A 14,288-nucleotide genomic window follows, 5' to 3' on the forward strand; every position below is an offset into this window, starting at 1 on the left:
ATTACATGTCCTGATTCCATGCAATTTCCGCCTTTGATATCCCTGGACCTGAATTAGTCTTCGGAACCCTTACACAACACAGGCAGTATTGGAGCTTGTCTTACGAACTTCAGTCCTCCGAACAATTGTTTTATGGATGAAATCATTCCTGAGACAAATGGACATGACTCTGACCAATTCAAATCCTTTTACGCTTCCCTTGATAGTGATGTAGAACTTAAGAGTGATAACGACACCTCATCCTATTTCAATGTGTCCAACTCTAATGTAGTTTCATAATCGACTTTAGTTCCACTTAAGCCTCGTTTCAACAATCCATCGGTTGGACAAACTTCCAAGTCACCATCTGACTCTCGGAAGAAACCTTGGCCGCTTGAGAAATCCGAGAAGAAAATGCCTCAAATAGTTAGTCCAACTACTAGGAATCACAATACTTTCATGTCTGTTAAGATTATTAAGAGACCATCTATTCCTGTTTGCTCAAATATTCATAATACACGTGTCAATGGTGTGAAAAATGTTAACATTGAGACCATGTCTAGGAAAACTGAATATCCTCGGAAAATATCTTATTATGTTTTTATTGCTACCTTGGATGGCACGATTTTTAAACCAAAACAACTTCCGCAGTCAAATGTGCCTACGAATGCAATGAACAAAGGAAAAGATGTTCGGAACACTGATGTTCAGAAACCGTCTAAAGGTTAAAAACAAAATTTTGAATGGAAAGTGAAAAAGTCTGAAAACTCAATTGAAACACCTCTGAACACAGTTCTTCCAATAACATCTTGGAAAAATGTTCTTCCGAAGAAAGTAGTGCCTAAGCAACCAATGGTTGAATTTAACTTTTGGATAAATGAAAGGACTCTGACATTTTGCATTTTTCCAAAAGAATCTCGAAAAAAGCATTCTGAGATACCAACTGTTTAGAAATCTCAGACCAAGTCTAAAGCCCTTGCTAAAGTCCCCACATCTATTGGAGTTTAAAAAATCCAAAACTCACTCATTTTGTAGGCTTTCTGTGCTTTGGAACAAGATAAAATATGGTATATTGATAGTGCTTGTTCCATGCACATGACTGGGGAAGAAAATTTTCTCCATGATCTAAAACTTACTCCAAATGCTGGTTATGCTACTTATGCCAACAATTCGAACTCTCAAATTCGAGGTTATAGCATCCTGACCAATGGTAATTTTTCTGTCTCCAATGTGGCTTATATGTTTGATGTGTGTAAAACGAACTAGTTTTAATCCTACTAACTTAAACACAAAGACAAACACACGAAAGGCAGTGTACCTATCGATTAGCACTTTAGTTCAGGTAAGTAGGGTATCGAACACAGGGAACAGTAAACAATTAAAATAAATGTTAATATTATCTAAATAAAACAAGTAATATAAAGGGGGTTTTCTCTAGTTTTGCAAGACTACAAACTTAACAATTAACTAATACGCAAACAAAGAAAATTAACAACTAAGGAAATAGAAGGTAACTAAATTCAATATTAAAAGAGACTTTTGTTTAGGTTCGAATCATTTATTCCTATGGTTGATTTTATGGCAAGTGCAATGGATTAATTGGCATTGGCTACCGATTAGTGTGATTAGGTTCACGTTCGCTATTACTAATCCATAGAAAACATCTCAATCCAAGCAGTGATCAAGTGATTAAACTAATAGATTTCCTAGTTTATTAATTCGGGTTAAGTAAGACTTGTAATAAGCTAATCAAATATGCTAATTCAATTAACTCCGTGTTGATGGTTTATCACACAAGCTCACACATTAATTTACCCATTTTCTAGTTAACCCTAGTTTCACGTTCGCTATTCCTAGGCACATAACAATGTTTTCACATAAATCATATGAGATAAGCAATTAAGAGATGTTCATGCAGCTTAATTTACTGGTTAATTAACAGAAAGTAGTTGTTGTTAACACATAAGGATCTTTAACAAGCTTAACAAAACAAAATTCACCAATTAAAAGAAATCCAACCATAAAATTCAAACCATCTTAATAAATTCATCTACCCTAAACAGAAGTAATGAGTTTCTAGCTCATATCTACAACAAATAACAAACTAAAAACATAACCTAATGATTGAAACATGGTTCATGCAAAAGATTAAGATAAAAATAATGTGTTATTGCCTTTGATCTTCTTCCAAATTGATATCTAAGTTGAAATCTCGAAAACCATAGCTTCTAAGAACCCTTCTGGCTTCGTAAAGTCGTCCAAAGCTTCCCCCATTAGTTAGGGTTTGAATGAGAAGCGTTTATATATATATATATATATATATATATATATATATATATATATATATATATATTCTGAAAACAGGGGCTACTCGGCGAGTCCATCACTTAAAATCCCGTGTATGGAAAGTCAAAGTCAAGAATCGCGAAACTTCTGATCAACTCATCGAGTTTATGGCCTACTTGTCGAGTCCATTTGGAATCAACATTTTCTCAAAAGACGAAAGTCGTCCAAAATTGTGTCTAGTTTTTATAACATTTTGAATCTTGTCAATCGGAGTTACGGTTCATGAGATATGGCAAAAACACTGACAAGGGGTCAAGCTGTCCAGCAACATCCTTCTTTCTTCAAAATCCAAGATCCAAGCTTCCAATCGCCAATTCCGCTTCCATTTCCATCTGAGCTCTTATTTTAGGCTACAAATACATTTTAAACATATTTAAGTACCTTTTGTTCATAATGTGCAATAAAATAGCCAAAAAGTATTAAGATTTAACACAAAATATATGACTAAATTTGCACATATCAAAATACCCCACACTTGACTTTTGCTTGCCCCCAAGCAAAACTGAATTTTAGCATACTAGCATCACATAAAATAATTCCAATCAAACCCAACCATTATGTTTAGACCAAAACGCATGCATTTGTGTATAAAATTTTTCCTAAGGACCCCCCTAATCTAAATACTCACAATCCTCATAAACACTCGCCCAATTCTTTTGAACAACGCTCATTTTGTGCATCCCTCCGAATCCATCCGCAGAAAACTTCTTAACCTCAAAGTATTTTTGGTCAATCAACCCAAGCATATATAATCTAGAAAATTACAACTTTTTGATACCACTATGGAGTTATTCGGAATTCTTCACTTCTTTGATAATTTGACTTTGATTTCTTTGAATTCACCAACTTTTTGTTTGATTTTTGGTATCTTCAACTTTTTTAATTTCTTCAAAATTTTGTTATTTAAATTTATACTTTGATAGCTCCAAAACTCTTTCAACTTGTCTTGTAATTCTCTCTTTTTTTTTTCTTTGCACATGTAACTCACTTTTTTTTTACTCAAAACCTACATGCTTAAGCGAAGGTGCTCCACTTCAACCTTTATTAGTTAAAGTATTAGTCTTCCTAGATACATTTCAAGTACACGATGCTAAACATATTACGTCCCTCAAACTAAGCGGGGTTGTGTTTTTGTCCCATGATTTCACTAGAATAAAGGGGGCCACAAATGCATTATAACGTATATTGGCTCAACTAAACATTTGAATTCTCATAAAATCATCAAAAATTTTAAAATTTAACTAAAATAACCAACCCCTACCCCACACTAAATTTATGCAATGTCCCCATTGCATGTTAAAACGATTAAAGAACATACAAGTAAAGAGAGAATTGGAACAAACTCCCCTGGGATAGTAGTGGCGAGGGTGATCTTTTTCAATTTAGCTCCATCTTCGGCTGACTTTAGACACGGGAACAGCTCATCCATGCCTTGGGTGTCAAATCTCGTGTGGTACAACTCCAATTATAAGTGAAAAACTCTTGGAAATGCTCGGAAAATTATCTTCCAAAGAAAAGAACCAATGCCCGTATCAAATGTGGTCAAGTTGTGAACTTGAAAATAGAATTAACGAGTGACTCGTCGAGTAGATATGCTAACTCACCGAGTTGTAGCGTGACTGGCAGAAAAGTCGCGGAATTTCACATGGACTCGTCGAGTCCATAAGATGCACTCGACGAGTAGACCGCTGTGTGGAAAAAATTTGTATTATGCCCAGGTTCGTTTATGATGTATGGGGGTAATATAAACAAATACTTTCCCTCATGTTTGTTCAGTAAATAAACACTCAATAACTCTTCTCTCAATCGGACTCATAACGTGACTCAAAACTTCGTTTTCTCTCTCGCCTAGACTCGATTCTTCTCTTGGTTAGACTTGACTCCATACTCTCGCATGCATTCCTCACCCTCAAACTGAAAAGATCAAAAACACAAAACCACGTAATAAAAAGGAAAACAAACATCAAAATTAAAATTCCTAAATTACCCCTAAATACTAGAAGTTTAGAAAGAAAAAGAAAAGCAAACTCTAATGACGGGTTGCCTCTCGCAAGCGCTTCTTTTTGTGCGAGTCTTGAGCTGGACTTTCAACTTAATAAACTTCTAATAAACTCAATGTTCGTTCATCCGTTGCATTGAATATCTTTTTTGGACCAATTTGTAAAATTTGGCTCTTTGCTTCAAAAATTGGCCAAACGAGCTTTAATTCATGTAACCCAAGAATCTTGACAAGGGTTGGAACCGGTTGGATCCTATTCAAAAATGGATCGCGCTTCAGAACTTTCTCCAAAGTTGGAATCGTCACCCCATGATTCGAAACACAAACTGGAAATACAGGGGGGCACGTCGTGGTAATGGTCAATCCACGGCTTGGTTCCTGCAACTTAGCTTGTTCTTGTTCTTCGTCTGACCCTTCTGCCAGTAACCTTTCCAGCTCCTCCAAATCTTTTTCTGGATTAAATTCTTCATCTTGTAACTTTAGCTCTTGTAACTCAGATTGCTCTTGTTTATTAGGCAAGATGTTATCTAACCATTTTCCAAATTTCTTCAAATCATCATCTGAGTCATACGCCTCATCTTCTTGCTCAATTTCCTGTACTACTTCCTCAAGAAAAGCATCAAAAGCATCGAGATTTGGAAAATACATAATAAATAAAAATAAAAATAAAAATTAAACTATAAAAAAATTAATCAACAAATAAAAACGATAACAATTAGCAAATAAAATTAACTATTTGAACCGTTCCCCAACAACGGCGCCAAAAACTTGATGTGTATAAAACGAACTAGTGTTAATCCTACTAACTTAAACACAAAGACAAACACACGAAAGGCAGTGTCCCTATCGATTAGTAGTTTAGTTCAGGTAAGTAGGGTATCGAACACAGGGAACAGTAAACAATTAAAATAAATGCTAATATTATCTAAATAAAACAAGTAATAGAAAGGGGGTTTTCTCTAGTTTTGCAAGACTAGAAACTTAACAATTAACTAATACACAAACAAAGAAAATTAACAACTAAGGAAATAGAAGGTAACTAAATTCAATATTAAAAGAGACTTTTGTTTAGGTTCGAATCATTTATTCCTATGGTTGATTTTATGGCAAGTGCAATGTATTAATTGGCATTGGCTACCGATTAGTGTGATTAGGTTCACGTTCGCTATTACTAATCCATAGAACACATATCAATCCAAGCAGTGATCAAGTGATTAAACTAATAGATTTCCTAGTTTATTAATTCGGGTTAAGTAAGACTTGTAATAAGCTAATCAAATATGCTAATTCAATTAACTCCGTGTTGATGGTTTATCACACAAGCTCACACATTAATTTACCCATTTTCTAGTTAACCCTAGTTTCACGTTCGCTATTCCTAGGCACATAACAATGTTTTCACATAAATCATATGAGATAAGCAATTAAGAGAAGTTCATGCAGCTTAATTTACTGGTTGATTAACAGAAAATAGTTGTTGTTAGCACATAAGGATCTTTAACAAGCTTAACAAAACAAAAGTCACCAATTAAAATTAATCCAACCATAAAATTCAATCCATATTTATAAATTCATCTACCCTAAACAGAAGTAATGAGTTTTTAGCTCATATCTACAGCAAGTAACAAACTAAAAACATAACCTAATGATTGAAACATGGTTCATGCAAAAGATTAAGATAAAAGTAATTTGTAACAAACTAAGAACCCTTCTGGCCTCCTAAAGTCGTCCAAAGCTTCCCCCATTAGTTAGGGTTCAAATGAGAAGCATTTCTATATATATATATATATATATATATATATATATATATATATATATATATATATATATATATATATATATATATATACATATATATATATATATATATTCTGAAAACAGGGGCTACTCGGCGAGTCCGGTGACCGACTCGGCGAGTCCATCACTTAAAATCCCGTGTACGGAAAGTCAAAGTCAAGAATCGCGAAACTTCTGACCAACTTGTCGATTTGGTGGCCTACTCGTCGAGTCCATTTGGAATCAACATTTTGTCAAAACACGAAAGTGGTCCACAATTGTGTCTAGTTTTAAGAACATTTTGAATCTTGTCAATCGGAGTTATGGTTCATGAGATATGGCCAAAACACTGACGAGGGGTCTAGCTGTCCAGCAACATCCTTCTTTCTTCAAAATCCAAGATCCAAGCTTCCAATCGCCAGTTCCGCTTCCTTTTCCATCCGAGCTCATATTTTAGGCTACAAATACATTGTAAATATATTTAAGTACCTTTTGTTCATAATTTGCAATAAAATAGCCAAAAAGTAATAAGATTTAACACAAAATATATGACTAAATTTGCACATATCAGTGTCCAATCTCAAGCATAATAATCAGTGTGGCTCAACTAATTGATGCAAATCGAAGGGTTGAATTCTACACAAAGCATAGCTACATCATGACAGAAGACCAAAATGAATGTCTCGTTTTATCATATCGTATCAAGAATATGTATCCTTTGGACCTCAACATGATCATCGGAAAGCCTCAACTCTGTATTCTATCAAAAGTTGTTCCTGACGTAAGTTGGATATGGAATCATAGGCTTGCTCATCTTAACTTCAGATACATGAATGATTTAGTTTCTAGTGAAATGGTCCGAGTTCTGCCTCTCCTCATATTTGAAAACGATCATCTATCTGCTGCGTATGAATGTGGGAAGCAATCAAATAAAAAAAATCCCATTCTTATTGAAAAATGCATTTCGTAACCGCTCAAACTACTTCATGTCAATATCTATGGACCATCTGTCGTTGAAAGCTTGTATTACACAAAATACATTCTTGTGATTTTTGATGACTACACAAGGTTCACATGGGTATTCTTCTTAAGGTTAAAGTCAGAAACTGCCTCCGAGCTCATAAATTTCATCAAAGTCATTGAATTTATGATTAAACTTCTTGTTGGAAGAATCTAAAGTGACAATGGATCCGAATTCACAAATGCCACAATTGAAAATTTTCTTACCGATAAAGGTATCGAACAAAGTTTTTCTGTTCCCTACAATCCTCAGCAAAATGGTGTTATTGAAAGAAGAAATCAAAATCTAGTTGAAGCCGCTCCATCGATGCTAAACTTTACAAACCTTCCTCTCTATCTTTGGGCCGAAGTAGTCTCTATAGCTTTCTTCACTCAAAATCGAAGCATCATCAATCTTCGTCTCAACATGACACCATATGAAGTAATGAACGGTCGAAAGTTGAGTATCTCGTTCTTACACATTTTTGGGTGTAGATGATTTATCAAAAACAACTATGATCAACTCACAAAGTTTCAACCAAAATTCGATGAAGCTATCTTTTTGGGATACTCAGCCAAATCTAAAGCTTATAGAGTTCTGAATCGTTGAACTCGTGTAATTGAAGAATGCTTTCATATTACTTTTGATGATAATTTTATTCGGAACTTAGAGCCTACTCATGTTATAACACATATCATGGAGTCCGATGCTCCACCTCTTGGGTCTCCAAATCCTCCAATTATCTATGAAGTTGATTTCGAAAGCTTGTTCGGACCAATATAAACTACTCTTGATTCAGAATCTCGATCAAGACCATCCTCATCTGCCAATACAGTTTCTCAAAAAGTTTTTGGTCCGACCCTAACCTTTCCTCCATTTGATTCCGATGCATTTCAAACTTCTCAGGTTGAGGGGGAGAATAGAGAACCAACTCTTGAATCAAATGTAGATGGATTTCAAGATGCAGTAGATCAATTCACAGATCGATGTCCAAACAACAATGAAGATGGTGTCAATATCTTTGACTTTCCAAACTATTACGATGTTGATATATCCGGTTCAGAAATTCATAGGGAGCATCATCCTCAAATTCAAGTTGTTCAGGGGGAGCAACACAGCCCTATTGTTGACATGGGATCATCTGTCACTCAAGAACTTCCAAGATTGCATATCTTGGCAAAGGATTATCCTCCGAATCAGGTTATTGAAAATCTCAAAGCCGGAGTTCAAACTCGCTCTTCTACTAACATTCAAAATCAGTTTCACTTCTCGGAATTCATATCAATAGTTGAACCTAAATCCCTCAAACAATCATTAGAAGTATCCGATTTGATTACATCCATACAAGAAGAGCTAGCAAAATTTGATAGAAATCAAGTGTGGACTCTTTTACAAGATTGGTCTTCCGAAACAAACTCGATGACGCTGGTGTTATAATCCGAAACAAAGCAATATTGGCAGCTAAAGGATTTACTCAGATTGAAGGACTTGACTACGACGAGACCTTTGCTCCTATTGCTCGTCTTGAAACTATCCGAATCTTTCTTTCTTATGCTCCTCACAAAGGATTTAAAGCTTACCAAATGGATGTCAAGAGTGCTTTTCTCAATGGTGAACTAGATAGTGAAGTATATCTTCAACAGCCTCCTAGGTTTGTAAATCTTTCATATCCAAACTACTGCTACAAACTTCAAAAAGTTTTCTATGGCCTCAACCAAGCTCTCCGCACCTGGTACGATACTCTCACTGATTTTCTGAATCATTCCGGTTTTCAAATAGGAGTTATCGATCCCACATTATTCAGAAGAAAAAACGGGAAGCATCTCATGCTAGTACAAATCTATGTCGAGGATATCATTTTTGGGTCAACTGATCCAATGATGGTTGCTGACTTTGCAAAACTGATGGTTATTCGATTCCAAATGAGTATGAATCGTGAATTAAACTTCTTCCTCGGACTGCAAGTCAAACAGACCAACAGAGGAATCTTCATTCATCAAGAGAAATACATTTCCGAACTTCTAAACAAATACTTTATGGACACATGTGCCTTTGAAAAAGTTCCAATGAGTTTTGGACACAAGATTTTTTCGGACCTATCCGATGTTGTTGTAGATGAGAAGAAGTATAGAGGAATGATTGGATCATTACTCTACCTCACTGCAAGTCGTCCTGACAACATGTTCTCAACGTGTCTGTGTGCTAGATTCTAGGTTAATCTGAAGATGTCTCATCTTTTGGCTGTCAAGAAAATCTTTCGATATCTCAAAGGAACAAAGTATCTCGGAATTTGGTATCCTGCAAATGAAAGTTTCCTTCTTCAACCTTATTCTGACTCAAACTATGGATGACTTTAACTTGATAGAAAAAGTACATTTGGTGGTTGTCAATTTTTGGGTGGAAGATTGTGTTGAATAATAAAAAGTGACCCTCTTGAACTTCAGCTACCGCAATCTATTCAGCTACCGCAGTCATCCAGCACCCGCAGTCAAGCTTCTTAATCAGCAACCGCAACCGAAGTCTACCTACCGCAATCACTTAGCTAGATTACTTTACTTGTCTTTATTGTAATACACTCTATTATCCAGTATGCCTTGCATGGCTACTCATAGAGATGTAATCTAGTGCTCTTCATGAGTCTCTATAAATAAGAGCTCATTCTCTTGTATTCAATACGGATAACTCACACATCTATTCTGAATACATTTCTCTAAGTTATCTTTTCTATTTCTCTATCTTATTTCTCATCCCTCCTTACTCTCAATCCTTCCTAGACCATAACTGATCATAACCTCTCTCTGGAGCAAGTCCTCTGTGACTTAATCACTAAGTTTGATCTTCCTTATTAACTTGGTTTGAATGCATTCCTTGTTATGAATCAACTTATGTGTATACTTGATATAACAATTGTTGTCATTTCTATTTCTTTACTTTTCCACAACTAACTCTCTAACTGTCTAACTATAATGTATTAATATTATTGTTGAGCTTTTAGATCCTTCGAGATTAACTATTCCGCAATCCACTTGTTCTAACGTTTGTTCAAGTGTGTCTCCAAGTTTTTCTCTCAACAATTGGTATCAGAGCCATAGTGGTTGCTTTTTGAAAACGGATCTCTGATTTTCCAAAAGGCCTTCTATACCACTTAAGCTCATTTCTTTAAAAAAAAAAAAACAATTTCAAATGGCACAATCGTTATCTCTGAACGTTTCCAACAGTGTTGGTGGTTCTAACCGAGCCCCAATACTGGTAGCAAATGAATATCATCACTGGTCACAAAGAATGGAAAGATACTTAAGGAGACTTGGTAGAGATGTATGGCGATCCGTAGAAGAAGAACCACATGTCCCAGTCCTTACACCTGTCCAAACCGACGGCGCTACAACCAGACTAGGAGGAGGTCAACCAGTTATGAGCCGTCCCACCAAGGATGATCTCGATAAAATGGAAAATGATGTTGTTGCTTTTTATGAAATCTCCTGTGGAGTTGCTCCTGACAACTTCGATATTATCATAAATTGCAAATCAGCAAAAGAGATCTGGGAAGTTCTCAAGAATCTGTACGAAGGCTCAGAACAAGCACAAGATAAGAAGCTTACTGCTGCACTCAATGAGTTCAACAACTTCAAAGCTCATACCGGCGAAAGTTTGGAAGACTCATTCAAAAGGTTCAATCTGATAGTCACCAAGTTATCCAATGCGGGCACCATCCGCAGTAACCATGAAACAAACCTTCAGTTTCTTAATGGTTTGGGAAGACATTAGACTACGGCTAAGATGATAGTCCAAGGCGATAGAAAGATTCACTCTTTGTCACTCTACAAGCTCTATGGAGAGCTGCAAGCACAAGAATCCACCGTACTCAAAGACTGTGCTGACTTCAGAGGACCACTTGCTCTCATAGCACAAGCTCCACCGCAGTCACCCTACTCTTCATCGTATGACACTCCACCGCAGTCATACGAAGCTGACTCAGAGTATGATGATGAAGAAGAATTTCAGAAGGCTATTGCTCTGGTTAGTCAACAGTTCAACCGTCTACCACCTACTTCCTTCCGCAAGAATCAACAGTTCAACAAACCTCCATTCAACCGTAACTTCGGTTCCCAGAAAAACCATTCTCGATATTCCAAAAATTCTCATCCACCACCGCAATCTCAAATTAATCAACCAAAGGAGGTACCGTAGTCTCCTCAAACCACTGACTCCGGTACTCCCTCAGAAGACAAAACGGATGTTGTAATTTGTCACAAATGCAACAAAGAGAACCACTTTGCAACAGATTGTAAGGCCAATGTAGTAAAACACAGAGCATTCTACCTTAGAATGGCTCAAGAGTTGGAAGATAAAGAAAAGGCAAGGGCATACGTAGCCCATGTCAAAAGAGACCATCAAGTGTGGTCATCTGGAAATGAAGATGAAACCATCAGCAGTATCAAAGGAAAGTGAAAATCTGCATGCTGGCAACTGCGGATGATGATGAGTCCACAAAGCTGGAAAAGAACTACTGCTACATGGCAAAGGATGGAACTCTAAGCATCGTCGAACAGGTAAAACTCATGATCCAAACTCTAAACTATAGCATGCATGACTGTCAACCATACATAGATGATCTTAATGACATGTGTGTTGCCGTCCTTATAGACTATAACAAAGCCTTAGATGAGAAGAACATTGCGTCCCAAGAGATGTTCCATGTAAGAGTACGACTGGATAACAAAAGACTCAAATTGGCTATGTTAGAAAAAGACTTAGAGTTAGAGAAAGACGCGAGAATGTTAAGTGAAACACAATTAGAGATAGCTTTAAACCAAAGAGATTTAGCTCAGAGAGAAATTGTACGCCTAAATCTTTTAATCGAAAAATTGTTCAATGAAAGTGAAGCTATTGAAAATTTAGTGAATAATGGAACCGTGGACAATACATACAATTTGGGTTGGTCAAATGGATATCCTACCGTAATGGATTCCTCACCTCGGTTCAATAAAGACAGACTGTATGTCCCTCCAGACCGAGAATTTCTTTTCCCAGTCAATGACAAGACTTTTCCCGGACACATCAAAACTCACTTCGGTAGACTACATAGTCTAAGCAATAATTGTGTCATTGAGAAAATTGTGCCTGAGGTCTCGGGTCACACATGTGATCAAATTCCTATATGTGGCACCATTTACCCAAATTCTCAAACCTCATCCGTAGTTGATGAAGAAATTGTCATTGAGGGCCCCGAAGTCTCAAAAGACTTTCCACCTCTGTCTTCAGACCGCAGTGTATCACACTATAGTCAAAAGTCCCACAAAAGTCCCACCGCAGTCTCAACTCAGACTTACTCTGCAGTAGTTAAAACATCACTACCGGAATCATCAGTAAAAGGAACCGTGACCCTTCAGGCAATTCATCATGAATTACCTATAGAGAACTTTGAAGTGGGTCAATGCTCACATACCCCAGAATCTTCAAGTTCGGATGACTCAAGCCCACGTTTTCAAAATCATTCTAAAAATTCCAGGAAACCGCAGTTGAACAACAATGACTGCGGTTCACCAAAATCTTTGGCCAAAAAGGCTTTCAAAGCGGAATTTAGATCTCGAGGCACATATAGACAAACTTTTTCGAAAAACAAGAAGCATGTCAGAATTCCAAAGTCCAAGAGTCCAGAAAAATTTGTTTTCTCACACTACTTTTCAAAAAACTCTCCAATCAAGAAAACAAACAAAAAGGAAAGTACCGCTTCAAAAGTCATTCCTACTTCTTCTGACACAACCCAAATGGGTGTTCAGTCTTTTCGAAACAATGGTTTTCAGGTCTATTCCTCAAATGATCCTAAATGGAAAGGTATTTTACCCACTCCAACACTTTTAAAGTAACGTCAAAATTTCAACAAATGGAAAGGTATCCTACCAAATCCACCAAAAAGGACTCAAAGATTTGCACGTGCTAAACCTTGTTCAAAACAAACTTTTCAGAAATTAAACAACACTCATGTCAGATCTTTTCAACCTCGGACCGGTAACAAGTCCAATTCATCCTATGGACCGCTGACCAAGCACAATGTCAGATCCAATGACAAAAAATCCTTTTGCAAATGTCAGTGTAGTTGTCAAAAAGATTCATCCTATATCAAATCCAGTCAGAGTCAGAAACGTAGTATTTTTTCAAAAACTCACAACACTCCAAATCTGCACAAACACCCAGGACTAGGAATAAAAGTTGACAAGAGACCCGTCCCTGCAACCTCGGTCCATGCATCTTTCAAAAATTCACCAATTTCCCCAGGCTCCAAACTAGTTTGGATGCCTAAACTAACCGTGTAATTCGCAGGCTTTGTGTAAGGAGGAACAAGAAGAAGAATGGTTAATTGACAGTGCCTGCTCCTTGCACATGACCGGAAGGTTAGAATACCTTTGGGATTTCAGGCCAATATGCAATGGTGGAAATGTTACATTCGGTAACAATGCGAATGGAATCATCCGAGGTTACGGTGTTCTCACTACGGGGAACTTTTCTATTCAGAAGGTTGCTTATGTAGAAAGCCTTAAACACAATCTCATCAGTGTTGGCCAACTATGTAAAGCAGGACATCGAGTTGAATTTGATGATCAGTTTTGCTATGTAATGACAAGTGATAGGAACACATGCTTGATCAAATCCCGATCCGAAGGTACCATGTACCCCTTGGATGTCTCTCTGATCATTGGCAGACCGCAGTTGTGCTTCCTATCCAAAGTTGTATCCGAAGTCAGCTGGCTATGGCACCGCAAGCTAGCTCATCTCAACTTCAGGTACATCAACAACTTGGTCACTGGAGAACTAGTCAGAGGTCTCCCTATTCTCAAATTCAGCAACGATACTCTCTGTCCGGCTTGTGAATGTGGTAAACAGTCCAAAGCAAGTCACCCTCTGGTAATGGATTCTTCAATTTCTGAACCACTGGAGCTATTGCACATTGATCTCTACGGTCCATCAACCGTAGCCAGTCTCCATCACAAGAAGTACACACTGGTTATCGTAGATGACTTTACACGCTTCACATGGGTCTTCTTCCTCATACTCAAGTCAGAAACACCGCAGATTTTCATCAACTTCATCAAAGAGATCGAACTTCAGATCAAGCTTCCAATAAGACGTATCCGCAGTGATAATGGCATTGAGTTCACTAATCATCTTCTCAACAGTTTCTTGGTGTCC

This window comes from Lactuca virosa, chromosome 6 (genome assembly GCF_052849685.1).
Source record: "Lactuca virosa cultivar CGN04683 chromosome 6, Lactuca_virosa_CGN04683_v6, whole genome shotgun sequence".
NCBI lineage: Eukaryota > Viridiplantae > Streptophyta > Magnoliopsida > Asterales > Asteraceae > Lactuca > Lactuca virosa.